Raw genomic sequence first — 22,241 nt, 5'->3', positions numbered from 1 at the left:
GCAGCGCGCCGAAGGCGCGCCAAAGGCAAGCCCGTCTGGGCCCGTCCGGGCCCAGCCGGCCCTAGGCCCAGCTACTCTGCCCTCTTCAGCCCGCAACGACCGGACCTACACTCGCGCGGACTTATTAGCCTTAAACACCAACAAAGAACCCTCCTGCTCGGGCATCCTGAATGAAGGTACCCATTTCTCCGGCTGTGACTTCCGCGACCCTGCCAATCAAAACACGGCACCTAAGGGCTTGCATCTAGGCCTACTTAACTGCAGGTCGCTCGTGAAACACTCACACGAAGTGAACCTCTTAATTACAAACTATGCCTTAGACATTCTGTTTCTAACAGAAACCTGGCTTACCCCCAGCAGTGGCCCAGACATCGTTCTAGCACTCCCCCCCGGGTACGTCATGTGCTCACTGATCAGACCAGAGGGGAGGGGAGGTGGACTAGCGATAATCCTTAAAGACACCCTCACCTGTAGAACATCTGATGGCAACATCAAGGGATACGAAAGCTGCCACTACACCATACAAATCTCCCCAGTTACCTCGCTGTCAGGGACTCTGGTATATCGCCCGCCAGGCAATCTAGGAGACTTTTCGAACAAAATTATCGACCAAACGTCCATCAAATGTGCGTCCACCACTAACTACCTATTACTAGGAGACCTGAACGTACATTTCTTGGACCCGGATGACAAGCAGGCCAGTGAACTACTTCAGGATTTCACCTCAATGGGCCTTGACCTCAAAAACCCACGAGCCACTCATGAAAGAGGGCAACTGCTTGATCCTATTCTCTCCAATATCCCCAATTTGAGAACCCTTGACCATATCCCCCTTCCCTGGACGGACCACTTTTTGGTCTCCCTAGTATGGGACATCATCACTCCGCCCCCTCCACCTTCCAAAACCAGAACGTATACCAGACGATGGCAGAAATTAGAACCAGACGTTTGGGCAGCCAAACTCAGGGAAAATGTTCCCCACCCTCCCCACGACATCGTAGCAGGGGACAAAGAATTCAGTACCTGGATTACCCAATCGCTCGACGCCATTCTGCCTAAAACCCACTCTCTGAAACACACCAAGAGAGTTAATCCCTCACCCTGGTACACCCCGGAACTCAACCTTCTGCGCAAGGTTTGCAAAAGGAATGAACGTATCTGGAGGAAGGAAAAAACCAAGGAACAAAAAGATTCATTCCGTACCTCTGTAAAAACTTACAAAAAAGAGCTCCGCAACACCAAAACCAGCTTCTACGAGAACAGAATTAAAAACACTGCCTGTTCGGCCCATGAAACCTATTCAGTTCTTAAAGAACTCCTCCACGCCCCTGACCCCCCACTTAAACCCCTTGATCCCAAAGAAGCTGAAATCAAATGTAACAACTTAGCCACCTTCTTTGACGAGAAGATTCAAAAAATTCTTCTTACCATACCTCCCCCCGATCAGGCCCACACAGAGCAGGATCTCACTACCACCTCTACCCATCCTCCTCTGCTGTTAGCTCACCCCCAACCCTCCCTGGACGCTTTCGGCCCCGTAACAACGGAAGAAGTAGGAGCAATGCTAGCCTCAATTAAAAGTGGCTCCCCCCTCGACCCTGCACCCCTCCGCTTCCTAAAAAAAGTGGCGAGCACCATCATCCCTCCCCTCACGGCCCTGATCAACTCTTCTCTCTCGGAGGGCATAGTCCCTCCCAGCTGGAAAGCGGCAGCAGTCAAAGGTCTATTAAAAAAACCTTCCTTAGACCCGCAGGACTTCACCAACTACAGGCCCATATCCCTTCTCCCTGGAAACAGCAAGATCGCAGAGAAGCTGGTAAACAAGCAATTATCGCTTTACCTAGAAAGCAACAACCTCTTAGCGGTCTCCCAGACAGGGTTCCGTCCAGGTCAGGGCACGGACATCGCCCTCCTGGCAGCGGTGGAGAAGGCCAGAAGCATTCTGGACACAGGAGGATCAGTGGCAGTGATCCTCCTGGATCTCAGTGCGGCCTTCGACACTGTAGACAATCCCACCCTAATCCACCGACTGGGAGAGATCGGACTAAAGGGTACGGCCCTGAAATGGCTAGAATCCTTTTTATCAGGACGCTCCTTCCAGGTGCGGGAAAACGACAGCTGCTCATCCACCATCCCCCTCCGGTGCGGAGTGCCACAGGGCTCATCCCTGAGCCCCACGTTGTTTAACGTATACATGGCCCCACTGGAGAAGAGGGTCAGCTCGTTCGGCGTGTCAATTATCAACTACGCAGACGACACGCAGCTGGTCGTAACCCTCTCACATCCCCACCACGCCCCATCGGATCTCCATAGCTGCCTCTCCGAAGTCCACCGATGGATGAATCTTTCCTCACTGAAACTGAATGGGTCCAAGACTGAGATCCTCTTGATGGGCCACAAGGGGCCCTCTTTGCCATCTCACCTTTGGCCCAGTTGCCTAGGTGACCCTCCGGCACCCAAGGAAGAGGTCAAGAGCCTTGGTGTGTGGATTGAGAAGGACATGAGCTTTAAAATCCAGGCTAAAAGAACGGCAGGGACATGTTTTGGGCTACTCAGAGCCTGCAGGAAGATCTTCCCTCTACTCCCCGATACCGCAAGGAGGCTCCTCATTCAAGGTCTAATCCTGGCAAGATTAGACTACTGTAACGCCATCTACCTGGGAGCCCCTGAAGCCACCCTGAACTCACTGCAAAAAGTCCAAAATGCCGCCGCCCGCCTACTCACGGGCACACCAGGAAGATCCTCCGCCAGGCCGGCTCTTAAATCCCTCCACTGGCTCCCAGTCAGGGAGAGGGTCGTTTTCAAGGCCCTCTGCCTGGCCCATAAAACCCTCAACAATAACGGGCCCCCTCTTCTCAAAGAACTCCTAATCCCATACAAAGCGGAGAGAGACCTCCGGTCTAGCGTAGAAAATCTTATCGTAGCCCCTAGAGTCAGAAAAGCCAAGACCGGTGGCCGTCGTTTTTCGGTTCACACGGCCAAACATTGGAACCATCTACCACGAAGACTCAGGACAGAACCGAACTACCTCCAGTTCAGAAAAACCCTAAAGACCCTCCTTTTCCCGCAGACATAATTTCATTAGACGGCTGAAACCCTTGGAGAAACAGGTCAGCGCTGGGATGCTCTTTGAGTTACTACGCGCTTTATAAAACCTTTAAATAAATAAATAAATAAATAAAATATTGCTGGAGTTTCTTGGGGATGAGGTAGGCGAGGTGTAGTATGTGCAATTGGATGTTCTTGAAGTGGCCGCTGCAGGACACTTTTTTGGGGAACACTAATGCCCGAGCCCATTCTTCATCGTGGAGTGTCCTCTGGAACTCAGCTTCCCATTTTCTCGAAGGGCAGCCGCGGCCGATAGTGGGAGTACTGGCCGGGCGGTGACGTGGGGAGGGGGAGGGGCAGGGTGAGGGCTAGTAATGTATGGAATCCAGACCTTAACAGGTAAGGAAACATAAAAATAAATAAAACGAATTTCGTTGCGCACACTGCATCGCATTTGGTGATACTACTGGCCGTGGCTGTCGAAGGGGCACAATGGTGACGGAGTGTAGGGCTCGCGACCGCTTTGTGTATCCAGGTGACCAAATGACACCCTGGGCCCATCTGCAGTAGTGTGTGGAGTACCGGGTGTGTAGGGGGTTCGGTATCTATCGCACGCCACAATTTGCCGGCTGAGGTCATTGATACTTAGATTCAGGCCCCATTTGTGATGAAGCCTTTGCACAGGGCTTGCTCTGCACTTGTTAAATCCAATGCAACTTTCATGGTTTGTTAAAGTAGCTCAAATTCAAAGTTTGTGCAACAATTTTGGCCATCGGTTCCACCACAATCTGTTCATGGCAATAGAATGCAGCATTTACAGCAACCGTGGGAGTTGTTATTGTCATACATTTTCTATTTCAGATATCCACCTTCTGAATTATTCATGCTTGTTTTTTTAGATGTATGTTTCAAATAGAAATGCACAATTAATTATGTTGTTATTCATTGCAATGTGATAATTCAGCTTGTTTGGATATATTCATGTTTATATCTGCATCGTTTTAATTGCTTTTCTAATTATTGTTTTTAAATAACAAACAAGGCTTCATAAAAATGGACATCTTGAGTTCTCAGTTTTTGTTTTTAAATGACAAGCAATGTTTCAAAGAATATAAGTAGATGAAATGCCAGAGGGACTTTATTGTTAATTGCTTATTTTAAAAATTTCCAACAATGTTCAGACAGAGTATATAGACTGGAACAAAGCATCTTTAGATAGAGAGGAGCGGATTCAAGCCGAATGCACATCGAGTCCTCATCTTGGGAGATCTGACATCTCGAGGACATTGCCGCTGAGACACAGAGACAAGAACAGCAGTTGCTTTCAACAAGATTGACTTACCTGTGAACAGCTGCCCAACAGCAGCAATGTTCCAACCCGGCCTCGAATGCAAGCCTCAGACTCCAGAATGAGTATATTTAATACAAAATTCTAGGAGGATGCCAAAGGGAAGGGGCTTTCGGTGAGGGATGAAAAGGAGCAGAGGGTAGCAGGTGCCTTCTACTGTGATATGGCCTCACTGATGCACTGGGGTGTTTCTTTTCACTAATCGACTCTCCCCTGTGTGTTCTTATCAGGACGGTATTGATTACTGTAATATAGAACCCAAAAATTAGAATACTCCCCTTCTTTCAAACAAGGGAAAACAATTCATTCAAAACTAGCCTCTATTATGCCCCTCAACAGTAGTGGCTGGTACAGAACGGGGGTGGTGAGGCGGAGCCGGGAGGGTCTGTTTGAGGGGAGGTGAAAGAAGAAAAAAAAAATTTACCTCCCTTGCATGGCTACCTTCTCTCCTACGGCGTCATCTCTCCTCCGGAAGCAGGAAGCACCCAGGGTCCCCTAAGCTAATCACGACGCTGCTATCACCATGACAGCAGTGTTGTGATTTGTCTGAGCGCCGTGGTTCAGCACAGGCAGTGGGAACCTGGGCATGTTCTCCGCCCAGGCTGTGCACTGCAGCCGGGCGGAGAAAATGCTAAGTGCGCCTGACTGTTTGGCCAGCCCAAGATGGCCGGCCAAACCGTCATGCACACTTAAGTGCATGAACCACTTCTCCCTCTGCAGCTGTGAGACCCGTAAAACTAACCCAGTAAGGAAAACAAGATGTTATTATCATTTTATTTTTTCCTTTTTTTCACTGCTGAAAAGCAGTGGGGCAACACTACTCCGCCTTGGCATAGGAGCCGCCACCTTGATTCGTTTACACGCCTTGGATATTTTGCCCATATCCCTCGAATAGTTCCCTGTTCAAACGTGAGTCTCACTTGGATGAAGTCTTGAATAAACAAAGATTTCTTCTCTGGGCTTTTGGTAGCTTCTCTAAAGTTCTAATATTATATCCTAGAACGTTTGCATTAAAAAACAACATGTGAACAAATGTCCTCTGAAATATGTTATGTTAAAAAATGTTATTTTATGTTAAAATATTTGTAAGTGCATGGCTGTGCGGGTAATGGAACGTCCCAGCACAAAGCCATGTAATATGTCTTTTGAAAAAACACAAATCGTGCCACAGGTTAGTCTTGTGACTGGATTAGTCTGTTATGTTATTTGTTGGCACCTAATCTAATATTATTCATGCGCGCATGCTAACTTAAGCTCATCTGTGTTCGTGAATAGTTTTCCAACTTGACTTTTTGGTGCTTTCTTTCAGGTCAGCAGAGAGACAGTTGTGGCTGTGCCTGGATGGAGAATTCCTGGAGCCAGAGAGAACTGTTTATAGGTAAGTCTGAAGAGCGTATGACAGGCGTCAGCTTCCTCAGAGATTGCTGATTGCAAGCAGGGTAGGGTTGAAAGGACATGGTGTCTCTAGCCGCACCCTTTCAAGATGGCCACCCAGATTTCAACACCTCGTGCAAGCCCTCTGGATCCTTCTAGACGAGATGATTCACTTCCGGGTAGCGTGACTGAGCGCCAAAGATGCACCGGTTATGTCTGTGCTTGCTTCTAGCAGATATATTCTACGCGGGAAAAGGTGCCCTGGTAATATCCATAATTGTCTCCTGTTTATATGCACCTGCAACAATTATGGCGTCCTCATCTCCAACATGCACTTGGCGACTCAGTGTGTTTCTGTTGTGTTTTGTTGCATAATGCTTTATGTGGTCATGACAATGCTGCTTCTTTATTGAACATTGCTTTTATTGTTCAGAAAATGTGTGCAGGGTGAACCATCTTCCTACACATGCTGCCTGTAAATGTCCAACAGAAATGCAACTGCACTCTGTGATATGGTGCTAATCAAACATTCTCCAGTTTATTGAGTTATTGCATGGTAACTACACACCAGTTCATATTGGTCGCTATTGTGCAAACATCATCATTAAAAAAACATTTCCTTGTCATATCATGATCGATGTGTCCAATCACAATCAGCTGGATCCACAGTATTATGTTAGAATGGTTTGAGTGACATGTGTTGAAATATATTCACTTGATCAGAACAATCATTCCAGCAAGTTAACTTCAGATACATTTATGTCAACTCTTAATCGCAAAGTAATTTCATTATGCAGTGTACTGTGCCATAGATAATAACATACAATGTATTTTTCAAATCAATATTGGCAATATAATTTCTGTGAAAAACGTTGGGGCTGTTTCGTTAAGCATAGCCTCATTTAGACAGAGTCATATGTTTGTCATGTCTCTTATATTTAGCACAAACAGAATTTCAAACTGTAAAGGAATAAATATCTGTGAAAGGTCTTAATTATAGGAACTGCATATAAGTAACTCGGTAAATGACACTTTGAACATATGCTTCATAAATCATATGCGGTTTAATGGACATAATCAACAGAAAAAAGGCACGTGAAACATCGCCCTAGTAGGCATTTACATTCAAATATCAATTAATGCTTATATATTGATTAATGCATTTATAATAGTAGGTGCAAAATTAAGGGTGAACCATCTATGAAACTCGAGTACGCCTCTTCTTGTGCTACATTTAGCTTAGTTAGCATAGGAAAAGGAGGGGTAGGGATATTGAGGTAAAGAAGCCCTATAAATAATCATAATGTTACAATATTTTCTATTGTTCTGCCTTCTGATAAGTATCCTGGCCACTATCTTGCTTATTTTCTTAATAGTTACCATTCATATTGTGTGCCCGCGCATAGACTTTGATTTCACTAATTCTTGAAATTATATTCCTAGTTTCCTAGTGTTCTTGAGTGTGCCAATTCATAATGAAAGAGGAGTTATGGTACCCGGTGTGGCCGCCCCACCCGCTCCTCTATCACCAGTACAAATCCATTGCCAAGCATGCAGCCAATGGGCATCTGGAGACTGACAATGACCCTCCTCTGGGCCACTTCCCAGCTCCCTTTCCCAGGATACCAGAAACACAGGGTGGAAAACATCCTGCCTAGGGGCTTGAGTAACTCTACATACCTGTCCTGGCAGATAAATGTTTGGGGAAACCAGCTTTTTCACCTCTATGGTCTGGCTGGCACAGATATCCCTCAGAGCAGTGACCGGAACCCCAATCACTGTGATCTGGTGAAAGTGACAACTGCCACCCTAAGGTACCACCAGCTTACCTTTGCTAAATTAAGGGACACTAAGGCTTGCTGGACACTCTTCTCCTGGGGACAACCTCCCCTAAAGGCCCCATTGGCATCCATGTGAAGTGTCCACCTGTGGGTGATTTCTTGGTACTGGTTGAGTTCCCCCACTTGTGCCCTGACTGGTAACAGTGGGACCAAAAGAGGCTTGGGTCTATTTACTACCTAGCCTGGACCACTCAAATGTATTAAACAACAACAACAGGATGGCCAGATAGATTAGTTCGATATCTTATCTTAGCCAATAATCCTAAGCAGGCAAACTTTTCATTTAGTAATTTTTACTTATTTCATATTTTTGCAAAACATTTCAATATATCCAGACATAACACACACTCAAATAGCGACATTCACATATAACACCATAGTACATATAAACATTTCACAGACCGTGTAAATAAAAAACATTCATGTAAACACCATATACAAATAGTGGAAAAGAAAAGATGCCTCTAGTCATTCAATTCATGGGGCACCAGTCCTAATAACATAAACACAGACAAGCGGCCGATCACTCTTTTCTGCAGGCCTGCTCGTTTGGCTATGCTGGAACCTCTTAGTTGGTAACAGACATAACATTTGGGCAGCGCTCAGAAGTTGTATGGGAAACCTTTCCCTTCAAAGTCTATTGGGCCCTTTGGCAAAAATATCTGTTTTATCCTGGACCTCCCCTCCTTCTGCTGAGGAAGACCCGAATCACCCTTCTTGGGGTTACTCTCAGGGACCTTTTTGGGCACTCTTGTGCTGATCCAGAGGCCTGCTTCCTTTCCAAGCTCTCTAGGTACAGTGAGCTTAGAATCAATAAGCTGCTGGTGCAACTCTGCAAAACAGTTAAGGAATATGTGCTCTTTCATTGTTAGATTGCACAGCCCTTGTAGTCATTTCTTTTGCTGCCCTTCACCCAACCATCCGGTGTCTTACTTGATGAATCCATAAAATCAACCCATTACTGGTGCAACTGCTTCTCGCTATCCCTGAACTTCAGGCGATACTTCTCAGGAGTCAGATCAAACTTCTCAACTAGAGCTTCGTTCATGGGGCATATCTCATCCTGCCCGCTTTCTTAAGGTTTATCAAGGTATCTCTCTCCATAATATGCATGTTCTTCCATAGGCTAGCCCCCTAGTTCTCTCCTGTGTCTCTCTATGCTTACCAAGGCCACCTCGTTTGGCTCAAACCACATGTCGATGTCATCTCCCACCACTTAGGTAGGCACCAGGTCTTTGTGGATGTGGACTCTTTTATCTCTCCTTGGCACTTCACTGTAACTGACACCATCTTCACTGGACTCAGAGACATTCTTTGCCTTCACTTCCAGTTTTTTCTGGCTGACTTCATGAGCTAAGCGTGCCTTTTTCTCTTCCTAGCAAAAGACACACAATTGATGGACGGAATACAGTACAAATCAAAACATTCACCCCCAGTCAAGAGATCTGGGTTAAATCATCACTCTTTTGCTCACCAGGCCACCCCAATTTAGATCTGACCATTTGCAAATCAGTCTTGACCCTGTGCCTCATGGGAACAGTCCAGCCTGAACTGCCAAGCCAGGTCCTCCCTGGACCGGAAACAAGCATCCTAAGTCCGGTTTCTGGGTTTCACCCCTCTTCAGCCAGGATTACTTGATTCCAGTGTCCATCAATTGTGTGTCTTTTGTTTTTCTCTTCCAAGGCTAGTTTCTTCTCCTCCATGGCCAGTGCAATTTTCTTTTCCTAAATGGCAAGGGTAGCCAGTTGTACTTTTAGATTTCTCTCTGCTGTACTCCAACTCTGAATGGGTCAAGCTGTGAACGGACACACTGCTCTCTGCTCTGGACAGGATAGGTGACCTGGATCCTAAGGGCACTTCCACCTACTGGGGCACTGGGCACACTGCAAGGCCATTCCGCTCTTCCTCCTCTATTTCTTCCTCACCTTCTGCCCAATTCTCCTCTTGCTCCTTTGTAGTGAGTGACTGTAGTAGGCAGAGTTGCTGCGTGCTCTGCGGGCTATCTGGTGTTCCTCCTTTTTGGACCCCTTTGCTATCTTCAGCCCTCTCTCCTTCCATAGTTTGCTCAGATCTATTATGCTAAGGCCGTGATACTGCTCAGATCCATATTCATTATTTTAAAAAATCACAGTTACACTTCCGAGGGTAGAAAATAAAATTTAGGAAAAATGTAAAAATGTCTAATTAAAGATCAGAAGTTAATATAAAAATAAAAAGTTGATACTGATGCCAGATTAAAAAAAAGATTTTTGATTTTAACTTAAATCACTGAGTGGCACTGCCAGACGCAAGTCCTGGATCCCACCAATGAACACCAAGGTAAGACATTGAGTTATGACTTGACGGGGTAAGTACCAATTCACTGACACTTCTCCCATGCCCAGGGCAATGGTATGCTCTCAACTGTGTGCTCCCTACTCACCTTTCTTAGGTAAACAGCGTTTACAACAAATCTTTTACTCTGCAGGGAATCACAACGTGGTCGTTACAACAACTGCAATGTGATTCCGCATACCATTACTCCCCAAGTCGGAACAACGACTTGCGGAGGGGGGGGAGGGTGTTGGATTTTAAATCCAACACCTTCCCTAGTGTCCGCACAGACTGGAATTGGAATAGTAAATTAGACTATTCCAACTTCCAGTGCCCCCCTCTGCAAGTCGCAACCCTCCCTGCTGCTACTGGGAGGGTTCTTTGACTGACATTTCATATGTTGCATTAATAAGGAATCGATTGTCACTGTGCATATGAAGCAGCACCACAGAAGCTAAAGATGGCAAGGGACTTTATCCTCCATTGTATAAGGAGACAAGTAGCCTTGCCAGGATGTTATAGGCCCTAATGTAAACAAGAAAACTGGGTACCCTTGCACCTCACTTTAGGGAGTATAAGACAGCCATCACAGAGGTGACACACACCTGGGCCAGGGTGCTACTTCACCTGGATCATAGATCACCTGCTTGTGGTGACAGCCTCAGGAGAGAGAGTGTAGCTCTCAGATGATTCTTTGCTTTCTGCCCACCATCAGTAGCTATGTACAGTTGATTTTAGCCCTCACCTTTGTAATAAAGGTACATGCATTCAATGTAAGCGTACCCTTCATTAATTCATAGCACAGCACATGGCTTTCTGATTCAAAAAGCATGCATTCAAAATGTGACAGGAAAATAATACATTTAGCAAATTGGGAATATATAAAACTGAGTTTTGGTCTGACACATATCAGACCAACTTGACGCTATTAACCAACATATGCAATGTGGTGTGGACGCAATTACATGCAAGGAGTATGACGTCATCACAATGCACCCAACACAGAACCAACAGTGATTTTAAAGAAAGTAAGATAAATGCATAGACATCCTTTGAAAAACAACCACCATTTTCACATAATTGTGGCTGAGTCAAACATTTTAAATAAAAAATGTACTGGAGTAGAGCAAAGGAAGAGTTAATTAAATCATTAGCAACACAATTGGGCCCATTCACAAATGTAGGGATTTTTATGTAGAATATGCATAAACATATTACACCTATGTCTTTCGTTTTGTAGATGGTGGTGGCCCAATTCTAATATGAATTTTATTTGTTTAATTTAATCTTCTCTGTCTGTAACACTGGTAGCACCAGGCAATGTAATGGTTGTATTCATGTAACAGACCAAGGTTAGAGTAGTGGCTAGCCACATAGATTGCCAATGTTTGTACCACTGCCGGTAAGTGTGTCTGCAGCACACCAAGACATGCTACAGAGCACCGCATAATCTCACTGGTTCTGTAGGCCTCCCACAAGCTTCTGGTTCAACCAGGATTGCCCTTGCAGCCTGCTGCAGTGTGCAAGACCTGCACAGCACACCACTGAGTCAGCACCACTATGGGACAGGGGTCAAATTAGAACTCAGTGGCATGGACAGAGGACCATGGTGGACATTGCTGCTGCTGGGAAACATGCTGGGGTTGTGATGGACAGTCACAATTAGCACTCTTTCTGGTAGCACGAAAGGAGAGCCCACTGTCAACTGCTTTCCCATGCCTTAAGTTGGCTGTAGGACACTGCTGATCAGTAAAAGTCGAGGGAGCAGGCAGTGAATAGACAGGCCCAAGATGCCAACCAGACACCTTACTTGACTACCTTGCACCAGACTGTCAGTTGCTACATTACGGGTAAGAAGAAAATGTATTTATTTATGCAATTTATAAAGCGCACAAATACCTGTGGGCGTCGCGCCACTGTTGAGTGCCGAATAGAGTGGTGTGGGTAGAAACAGACGGGCGACAGCGAGCAACACATAGGGGAGGCAATGTGGTGTTACAGCCAGAGCTGCCGACTTTGGAACTGGGAAACCAGATTTGAGTCTTGGTGTTGTCTCAACATCTTTTGATTCTGGGGGAAAATATGAATATAACCTTGTGTAATGTAACTTGCTTAAATGGAGTGCAAGGGGAGAGCATTGCACAAAGGAAATAGCCAGACAGCACATGTTCTCTTGTGAACTGCTTAACCGAAAAGAAAAAATCGTATTTGAAAAGCAAGCAGTGGAAGCCAATGAAAAGAGAAAGTAAAGTGGCTATGCTCCAAGGGATGGACAAACAAAAGCTTGACAGGCTGGGACACGAATAAGATGCAGGCAAATGTGAATGACAGGAAAGCCAACCAATAGTAAGTAGTGGGCGAGCTCCAAGCCCCTGTATGTTCTTGGGACACTCAAAACACGTCTTTCGAGCATGGTAGGCTCGACCCAATGATATTAATTATTAGGATTTTTATTATATATTATATAAATATTAATTATATTATATATTATATATAAATATTAGGAATATTAGAATTATTGAGGCAGAGGTTTTTACAGACACATGCATCAATGTAGGCTATTGCTATTCCTTAATTGTGATTATTAAGGAATCGCAATTAAGGATTTGCAAAAGCCTATGCATCTAGGAATCGTTATAAAATTAGCGATTCCCAAACATTCCTTAATTGGGACTCGCAAATTGCGAGTCGCAATTAAGGAATGCCTTCCCATTCATTCTTTTGGGCCTACAGGCCCATAGGAATGAATGGTAGATTGCATGCGTAATTTGCGAGTACATATAGGTATTCGCAAATTGCGCATGCAATTTCAAGGGTGTCAAAAGGACTCCTGAAATTGATCTGTGCATGCATGTTGCGAACACACATGCCGAAGGGCATGTGTGTGTGTAAACTACGACTTGCACTCTTCAAAGTTTTTGCAAATTACCATGAAGTAAAAATTGATGGTAATTTGTGCACCCTATTAGCAAAATTGCAATTTGCGATTCCATCATGTATTGCATTTAAGGAATCGCAATTTGCAATTCCTTAAATGCAATTGCAATTTAAGAAATCTCAATATTTTGTGATTTCTTATAAATTGCGAGAGGCTAACAGGTTGATGCATCGCAGAAGCCCCTTTTGCGGGCGACAACGGCTGATTTTTGCGAATCGCACCGTTTGCGCTCGCAAAAATGGTTGATGCATGTACCTGTTAGCATTTCCTCAGTGCTGTAATACTGCATAATTGCAGGCTGTGGAAATTGAAATATTGCATAACATGTAGCATCAAAGTATGTGCACCTGGTTACAGCATGCTTTGCCTCTTGACTACCTCTTTTCACTGTATACATTTCTCCAGATTTTTCTGGTGCAATGCACGTGTTGCGAATAACTTTGGTTCTGGTAATAAACTCCTGTTGACCCCAGATGGCATTTTCTGTAAACACATAATGACGGCCTTGGTTTTCAGGCAATGTCTTCTGTTCTTTATCCTCCTGTGTACCGTAGTAGTTATCTGTATTCTCGTTTGCAGTTAGGAGTGAAAAAACATGCTGATAAATTCCCAAAACTATGAAAGCATTTCGCACAAGATGAAAACTGTTTATATTCCAGACAGTAGAATTACAGCTCACAGGGGAGGCTCTGCCAGCCTTATTTCGGATTTGAGCTACACAGTCCAAATACAACAATGTCTCCAGCAAGTTATTCGCCAGTAAATCTTGTAATGCAGCAATACTGAGTGGCTCAGCATCCCTGCACAATATACACTCAGATTGATCGAGATGGGGTAAAGCAAGCAGAATTTATGAGACACTCGGAAAACTAGAAAATATGGCACAGCGAGGTTGTCTTTTGTCAAAGAAAAATGAAACACCAAGGTTAATAAATAACATTTACTCTTTTTTATAGAGAGGTTTTATTGCTTTTCATAACAGGTCAATACAAACATTGACCCTGTCCAGCTTGTACATAGAGAGATAACAACCCAGTACAGTATCAATGGTCCATTGCCATCTGACTCCACAAACCCAGAACAAACAGTGAAGTGCCCAGACACTAGATTAACCGCCCATGCTATGGTGCTCCCACCATTTCCTCCATATCTTGTTATACTTCTGGGGACTCCACTCCATTTATACATCAGTTCCTTTGATATGCCACATCCGCCCATGCCTCTCGTCCAGGCTTGTACATCCTCAATGATTCCCAACATTGAGATCCATGGGTTAAATTCGATGGACGCCCCCACCACCGCAGAAAAGATACCAAGAATTGTATCCCACTAGGTGAGAATCACAAGGCATTTCCAGACCATAAACATTTACTTTAAATTTTCTAAGGAGGCTTGTCATTCTTGCATGTCTATTTACCTCACGAGACATCATTTCATATATACAGGATTCACTTGACAGTTTTGTGTTTGCTTTAGCCTTGCTTGCGCTCTTCAATCAATCAATCAATCAGGGGCTTGTAAAGCGTGGCTACTCACCAGTGAGACCGTACCAAAAAACAACGTTCACAAGGAACTCATTTTAAATATAAATGACAATTTGTGGCAAATAAAGTAATTGCAATGCTTAATAAACAATTATATACTGGTTATCTCTTATATATATCAATGAATTGATCATATAACCCTTTAAGACAAGCTCACAGAACATTAAAATTAGTTGTACCAAACTTCAGTCGAAGTAGGCACTTTTATTTTTACAAAAGGTAAGCAATTTAATACATTTTCACAAAAAAACTGTTTTCGTGAACCCAAGTGTAGTGACCATAACCATATTTACAGTGAACATTAAGTGACATATTCAAACAAAAAACGGTTATCAGTAAATTTCACAAAAGGACAAACTATAAAGATACTTTTTTTTGTTTTTTAAAGTTGTCTCTTTTCGTAATTTCGTCGACGGCGTTTCGACCCTCTCTAGATACCGGGTCTCATCAGGACAGTGTATCTGGGGACAGTACTTGAATGTAGTACAGTGGAGCATCCAACGATAAGCAGTCTCTTAATCTGAAGCAGAGGACAACGGTGTAATTCTCGTGTTGGTAAACGCTTCGATAGCTCAACCGCTCAGTAGCAGTAGAGCCTGTAGCATGTATTTCAATTCGTTAGCTCAGATGTGGGGAGAGGGAGTATAACTCTCATAGAGGATAACCATCATTTATCTCGTCCACTAGATAGTGGAGAGAGTAAGGATTTGTTACTTCTCCTCGATTCGGCTGCAGCAAACGCTGATTTGCGAGTCAGTGCTTTAGCCTTGCTTGCGCTCTTCAATCAATCAATCAATCAGGGGCTTGTAAAGCGTGGCTACTCACCAGTGAGGGTCTCAAGGCACTGGGCGTGGGGGTGCTGCTGGTCCCTCTGGGTGTAGGATCAGTCGAAGAGCCAGGCCTTGAGGTCCTTCTTGAATTGGGTCAGTGACGCAGATTGCCTGTGGAGGAGGGGCAGGGTGTTCCAGGTCTTGGCAGCGTGGTAGCAAAATGAACTTCCACCAGTTCTGGTCTTGGGGATCCTGGGGACGGAGGCTAGGGTGAAAAGGGGGTGTAGTTTATCCAGCCTGATTCAGAGGGTTTGAATCATAAACTTCCCAATTTAACAAGCAGTGGACTGCAGGATGAATGGGTGAGATGACCAAAGTTTTAGAAGGACTCTTCCCATGAGGAGCAGGGACACCGTGTCCAGCAAACTCAACGTTTGCCCATCCAATTTTGAGTTGGACAGTCTTCACATTTTAAGCAACCATGGACAATTTTCCATCAGTGTAAAACTTCCTCTGACAGCCCAACAGAGTAGGTGCCACAGGAGGTAAGTCATCAGACCAGGAAAAACTATGGGTGAAAACAAGGGTCTAAGGGATAGTGTTTAACGACCAACTAAGCTCCATACCCCAAATTCAAGTACATATATAACACAAGGGAGAAAAGCAGTCAGTTAAATCAAACTAGAATTCTAAAAGATCAGAAGGAGTGTTCAACACATTCAGACAATTTGCCTAGCACTTGGCATGAGTATGAGTTCCATCAACCCACCAGTTCGGCGGAGTCTCATCATCTGGAAAACAGAAGAGTAGAGTCTGTACAGCCATTGTTGCCCAAAGGCTGGTACACTTGAATACCAGACCTCTTACTCTTGATCTACTCAGCCAGGAAACTTTGGAAAAAATATGGATGCTGATGGAATGCAGCGCTAAGTGAAAGTGAAATTAAAAATAACTACAAGGGCGAAAAATATGTTTATTAAAGATCGTCCGAATGTCATGGATAAAATAGCCTGATAGTGTGGAACACATTTACAATCTCATGGCAGTGTGTTTGGTTGACATGTTTCAGCCGCTATGGTAATTTACCCGGCTTTCTTCAGGACCTATTAGATGAAAAGTGCTACTGCATGAAAAAACATTTTATATACAAAAACATATTTGGAATGAGTACATCGGTGGTACAAGACCACCCTACCAGCACTGGATCGCATATACGTTGGATGGTAGGTAAGTATGAACTCTTATTCTTCCTACGACAAAAAATGAAAGGAAAATTAGACTAATCAGTGAAGAACACAACCTTCTGAACAAAATAGAAGAGAAGTTTGAAGTCGATTCAAAAAAGTTTATTGATCGACAGTACTAGCCCTATAAGTGGCTCTATCTGTAGGTAAGCTGAATTTATCAATTAAAAAACTACTCACCCAGCTTTCTGTGGGAGTATACCTCACCTCACCCGGCAACTGCTCGGTGGTTGAGGCCCCGCTCTATTTGTAGGAAATAACAAGGGAACATCAGTGATGTGATCTCGATCCGACCTCCAGACTATCTGTAGAAATCAAACAACTTGTATAAGAGGCAGAGGCTGAAGGTTGGATTACTCCTAACGAAGCGAGATTTTTGGTTACCAACCACCCTGTAATGCCTTATTTCTACTGCTTGCTGAAGATTCATAAAATCCAATGACCACCTCCCGGACGTCCCAACATCTCCGGCATTGGTTCATTGCTAGAACCATTATCTACCTTCGTTGATTTTTTCTTACGGCCATTAGTTGCAGAGATGCCCACTTATTTAAAAGATACGGCAGATGTCCTCAGGATCTTACCAGAGATAGATTTTGATACCACCACTGACCTACTGGTGAGCTTCGACGTGGAGTCGTTATACACGTGTATTCCTCAACAAGACGCTCTTGACTCCATTAGAAGCCTGTTAGAGGCACGAGACCTGGAAAGTATCACTCCTGTAGGTTTCATCATGAAGTGTGCCAGGCTCGCCATGATGGAAAATTATTTCCACTTTGAAGACCAGATCTTCCTACAAGTCTCGGGCACGTCGATGGGCAGTGTCTTCGCGCCCAGCCTCGCCAACCTCTATGTCCATCTGTTTGAACAAACCTATGTCCTCGACCACAGTAACCCTTTTTTTCATCAGCTGGTACTGTGGAAGAGGTATATAGATGACATCTTGGTGGTTTGGCGAGGTTCTGCCTCTGAGATTCAGGCCTTCCATACATGGTTGAATCAACAAAACTTATTTTTAAAGTTTACTATCGAGTTTAGCAAGATCAAACTATAATTTCTCGATATTTCTATTTTTCCAGAAAATGGGAAACTACATTGTGAACTCTTTAAAAAACCAATGGCCAGAAACTCTCTTTTGGCATTTAACAGTTTTCATCCCAGAGCCCTACGTGAAAACCTTCCAGTGGGTCAATTTTTAAGGATCCGCAGGAACTGCTCAACTCTGAAACTTTTTGAACAGCATGCAAAACAACTATCATTGCAACTGCAGGCACGTGATTATCCCAAACGTCTGGTACGACGAGCCTGGAAAAGGGTGTCCAATAGTAATCGGGATGCCCTATTAGAACAAAGTGTCACTAAACCAACGACAGACAGACTAACTTTCGTCACCACTTTCTGCACCCTTTCTAATAAAGTTCAAAAGGTAGTGCGGAGGCATTGGAGGATCCTGAATGTTGCAACAGAGACCATTGCTATGCCTCTGTTTTCATTCAAAAAAGGCCCAAGTCTGCGCGACAGTTTGGTACACACACGACCCAGAAATCCTTCAACTAATGACACCGACACTCTTTGGGACCTTCCACCAGTACGAGGCCACTATCCTTGTGGCTCGTGCAGTTTGTGTCCACAGACTACCAAGACTGAAACCGTAGACATTGGTACAGGTAGGCCCTGGATCCTGAAAGCTCACACGAATTGCAATTCAGAGCGGGTGATCTACATGATTACATGCCCTTGTTCACTGAAATACGTAGGCCATACCACACGCAAAATAAAACTACGTATCAGCAAGCACAAGAGCACAGTGCGCTGCAATAAACAATCTACGTGTCTGACGAATCACTTTTTGGAGCTTAAACACAAAGCGCATGACATGAGATGGCTCATTTTGGAACCTCCCTTCATTCCACGACATGTGACTGACATCTCGAGATTTTTGTTTATCAAATAGCAGAAATGGATTTTCAAACTAAAAAGTGACATTAATGGTCTCAACGACAACATTCCCTGGGTGTTGTTATGAATAATAACAAATAACTTCTTTACAGGATATACTTCATGTGAAACAGAAAATACGGTTGTTTTGATCAGCAGACTGTATCAGATACACTACACTGTCTGATCAGATTGATACCTTTTTGCATGACCTATGTAAGACACTGATCAGAGAACACATATATAAAAACATATATGTAGAGAAAAGACTGATAGCAAGCTACATCTAATGCACAGCCTTTAAACAACTATATATTTTCTATAATAGATGTAGGAATTCTGCTGACTCTATTTACCACCAATGGTTAGGCAGCTAGAACCCCACTGCTTCTATCTTATCCTTTCAAGATTTCAAATCTACTAAACCAACTTATTCCTAGTTTGGGCCTCATTTTTTACCAATTCTAAAATGAATATGATAGGATTGAAATAGATTAATCAAAAGAGTGGATCGTCTGTTGATTTCCTTCATCAATTTTTTCAAAATATGCTCTATCGTTCATACTGCATTCTGAGCCACACTTAAAATTGCAAAACCTGCCTGCGAGTTCGCTTTTTTCGCTCTAATTTATCAGGATATGTAACACTGCAAACAATCTTTAACGTGTGCAGCCATTGTTTATTTCAAAACAACTATCTGTAGTCATAATCCGTTATTTACTGACAGCCTTGTGCTGGCGCTGCCCTGATACAGCTCGATACTTAATTAGACAGCCCACTATGTTTGGATAACGCATGCACGGCACACGAGACTCTATTGCACGTGCATGCGCGTTCCAATCTTCAAAGCAGCAGCCTCGCTAGACGCATATCTTTTAGGTGTCGAGAGGACTTGGATGCTATGTTCGTTCCGATTACGGGCGGGCGGTGTAAGATCTGGTCCTCCAATTGGATTATTGAAAGATTGTGGCTAAACAAACGAATCAGGAACACTATAATTAGATACACGATCCTGCCGTCAGGTACCTTCCCTTCGGCTCGGAGCACGAGAGGAGGTACCGACGGACAGGTAAGGAATTAGAACAGGGGGTCTCTTGGGATCCTTAGGGTGTGTTTCTGTTGTGGAATTGTACTCTATTGAGCTGCTAAATGAGGTTAAGAGCACTCCACTCCGCATTTGCACTCTTTCTTGTAACTTAAATGTGACTACCATTGGAGTAGGTTTTCTATGTCACATTCCAGCTATGGTTTCCAGGTCTGAAGTGAATTACATCAGTGATAGAATTCTTTTTGAACTTTGAAAAATTGTTTAAACTAAATGTCAAGCTATACAACTAGTACATATCTTTATGCCTTTTGTGCATAAAAGCTAGTTTTTGAGTACCTACTACATCGCAACAATCAACATAATTTTTTTAAACTATCCTCTTATGAGGTAGCATTTCCTGCTTTTTCATCACAGTGTGAATGTTCAAGATCTTATTTTTGATATAGGTTTTAATTTATTTGATATTAGAGTAAAATTAAGGGAGCATGTTTTATGATCACATCACTGATGTTCCCTTGTTTTTTCCTACAAATAGAGCGGGCCACAACCACTGAGCAGTTGCCGGGTGAGGTGAGGTATACTCCCACAGAAAGCTGGGTGAGTAGTTTTTTAATTGATAAATTCAGCTTACCTACAGATAGAGCCACTTATAGGGCTAGTACTGTCGATCAATAAACTTTTTTGAATAGACTTCAGATTTCTCTTCTATTTTGTTCAGAAGGTTGTGTTCTTCACTGATTAGTCTAATTTTCCTTTCATTTTTTTGTCATAGGAAGAATAAGAGTTCATACTTACCTACCATCCAACGTATATGCAATCCAGTGCTGGTAGGGTGGTCTTGTACCACTGATATACTCATTCCAAATATGTTTTTGTATATAAAATGTTTTTTCATGCAGTAGCACTTTTCATCTAATCGGTCCTGAAGAAAGCCGGGTAAATTACCATAGCGGCTGAAACATGTCGACCAAACACACTGCCATGAGATAGTAAATTTGTTCCACACTATCAGGCTATTTTATCCATGACATTCGGACGATCTTTATTAAACATATTTTTCACCCTTATAGTCATTTTTAACTTCACTTTCGCTTAGCACTGCACTCCATCAGCATCCATATTTTTTGCAAAGTTTCCTGGTGGAGTAGATCAAGAGTAAGAGGTCTGGTATTCAAGTGTGCCAGCCTATGGGCAACATTGGCTGTACAGACTCTACTCTTCTGTTTTCCAGATGATGAGACTCCGCCGAACTGGTGGGTTGATGGAACTCATACTCATGCCAAGTGCTAGGCAAATTGTCTGAATGTGTTGAACACTCCTTCTGATCTTTTAGAATTCTAGTTTGATTTAACGGATTGCTTTTCTCCCTTGTGTTATATAAGTCATCAGACCATCCACCCTATTTGGACTTTTTACTGCCCATCACAGCCAGGTATACCCGGACAGTAAGGAATAGTAAAAAAAGAAAATCGATCGCACACCTTTGGAGTGCACTCCCGTGGTGCGGGTAGGCCTTATTTTTTCTTTTTTTTAAAACAAACCCCCCCTTTGGGAGTTTGATTGTTATAAAATGAAACTTTGGGAAAGTTTGATAGTCAACTGTCATGTTTGATGAAATCGTCGTCAAAGTTTTCCTGTCACTGTGTAGATCTGACCACAGCGCTGGTGGAAATTTCTAAATTTGGCAGGTGTAAAAAAGGCACTAAAGTCATCTGGCACCCTGTCTGTGTTTACTCCTTCTGACAAACCCTAAATCGGCCCCTCTGTCTAGAGTTGCAGATCGGGGGAGAAAGGATGGTATGAAATGCTACCCCAAGGGATTGCCAGGGATTAGACTATTTTCAAGCGTTCATCCCATTCACCTTTTGGGTGTTTGATTTGATTGTTTGATTTGCAGCTTTCCAAGTCTACTAATGCTAATATTTGTGAATTCTAAAATTTAGTAAATTTGCATCGATGCAAAGAGTATTTCTATGGATGCAGATGTGCTACTTTTTGGATAAACAGGTTCTAAATATATTTAGGTTTTTGTTACAAAAAAATAACAAATTTATACCTCTAAGTAAAATCAAGACAACAAGCAAAACCAACTCAGACATAACAGAACTGACTCAGGGCCCCTAGACACAACTACCAAACCATGAATGCATTTATTTGGGCGCTGGCATCCTTCCTACGAAAACCCTCTGTGAAGCTACAGAACGGCCAGAATGCAGCTCAGGTGTTGCACTTCCTATGTACTCTTTGGCTTGCCCATTCAAAGCTTGCCGATTCAAAGTTTACCTTTGAAGCCTGATGGGCAGATGTAGGTGTGGGAGGGGTGGGAGCTTGGGACAGGTTCAGCTGCCAGCCTGCTAGCATGAAGTGCGCATGTCAGGTTGAACGGGTGCCTTGCTCCGACCAGCCTGACATGCGCACTTGAACCCTCGCCTACTTGTGCAGTGTAGGAGCTGTGGGGGTTACAGGCACAGCCTCCAAGTCTCCTAAGGAGCGGTGGCAGCCGCTGACACATCCAATCCTCGTGCTGCTCTCTCATGCTGTTTAACAGCAGGGGAGCAGCGTCTACATTGGCTCTGAAGTCACAACGGGGGGACTGGAGGCTGAGCTGGTCACAACTTCCATGCATGCCTCGCCTGGTGCAGAGAAACTCAGGGGCATATTATGAAGAACATGGTTAAAATTATCACCGCTTTAGCGGCAGGAAACTGCCGCTAAAGCGGCGTTAATGGGCTTGATAATATGTCCTTGTGAATTCCCATAGAAGCACAGGTTCCGTTGTCGACCTGGTCTTCTATGGGAATTCACAAGGGCATATTATCAAGCCCATTATCG

The sequence above is a fragment of the Lissotriton helveticus genome, chromosome 10, assembly GCF_964261635.1.
Source record: "Lissotriton helveticus chromosome 10, aLisHel1.1, whole genome shotgun sequence".
Lineage (NCBI taxonomy): Eukaryota > Metazoa > Chordata > Amphibia > Caudata > Salamandridae > Lissotriton > Lissotriton helveticus.
This window is presented reverse-complemented; position numbering follows the sequence as displayed.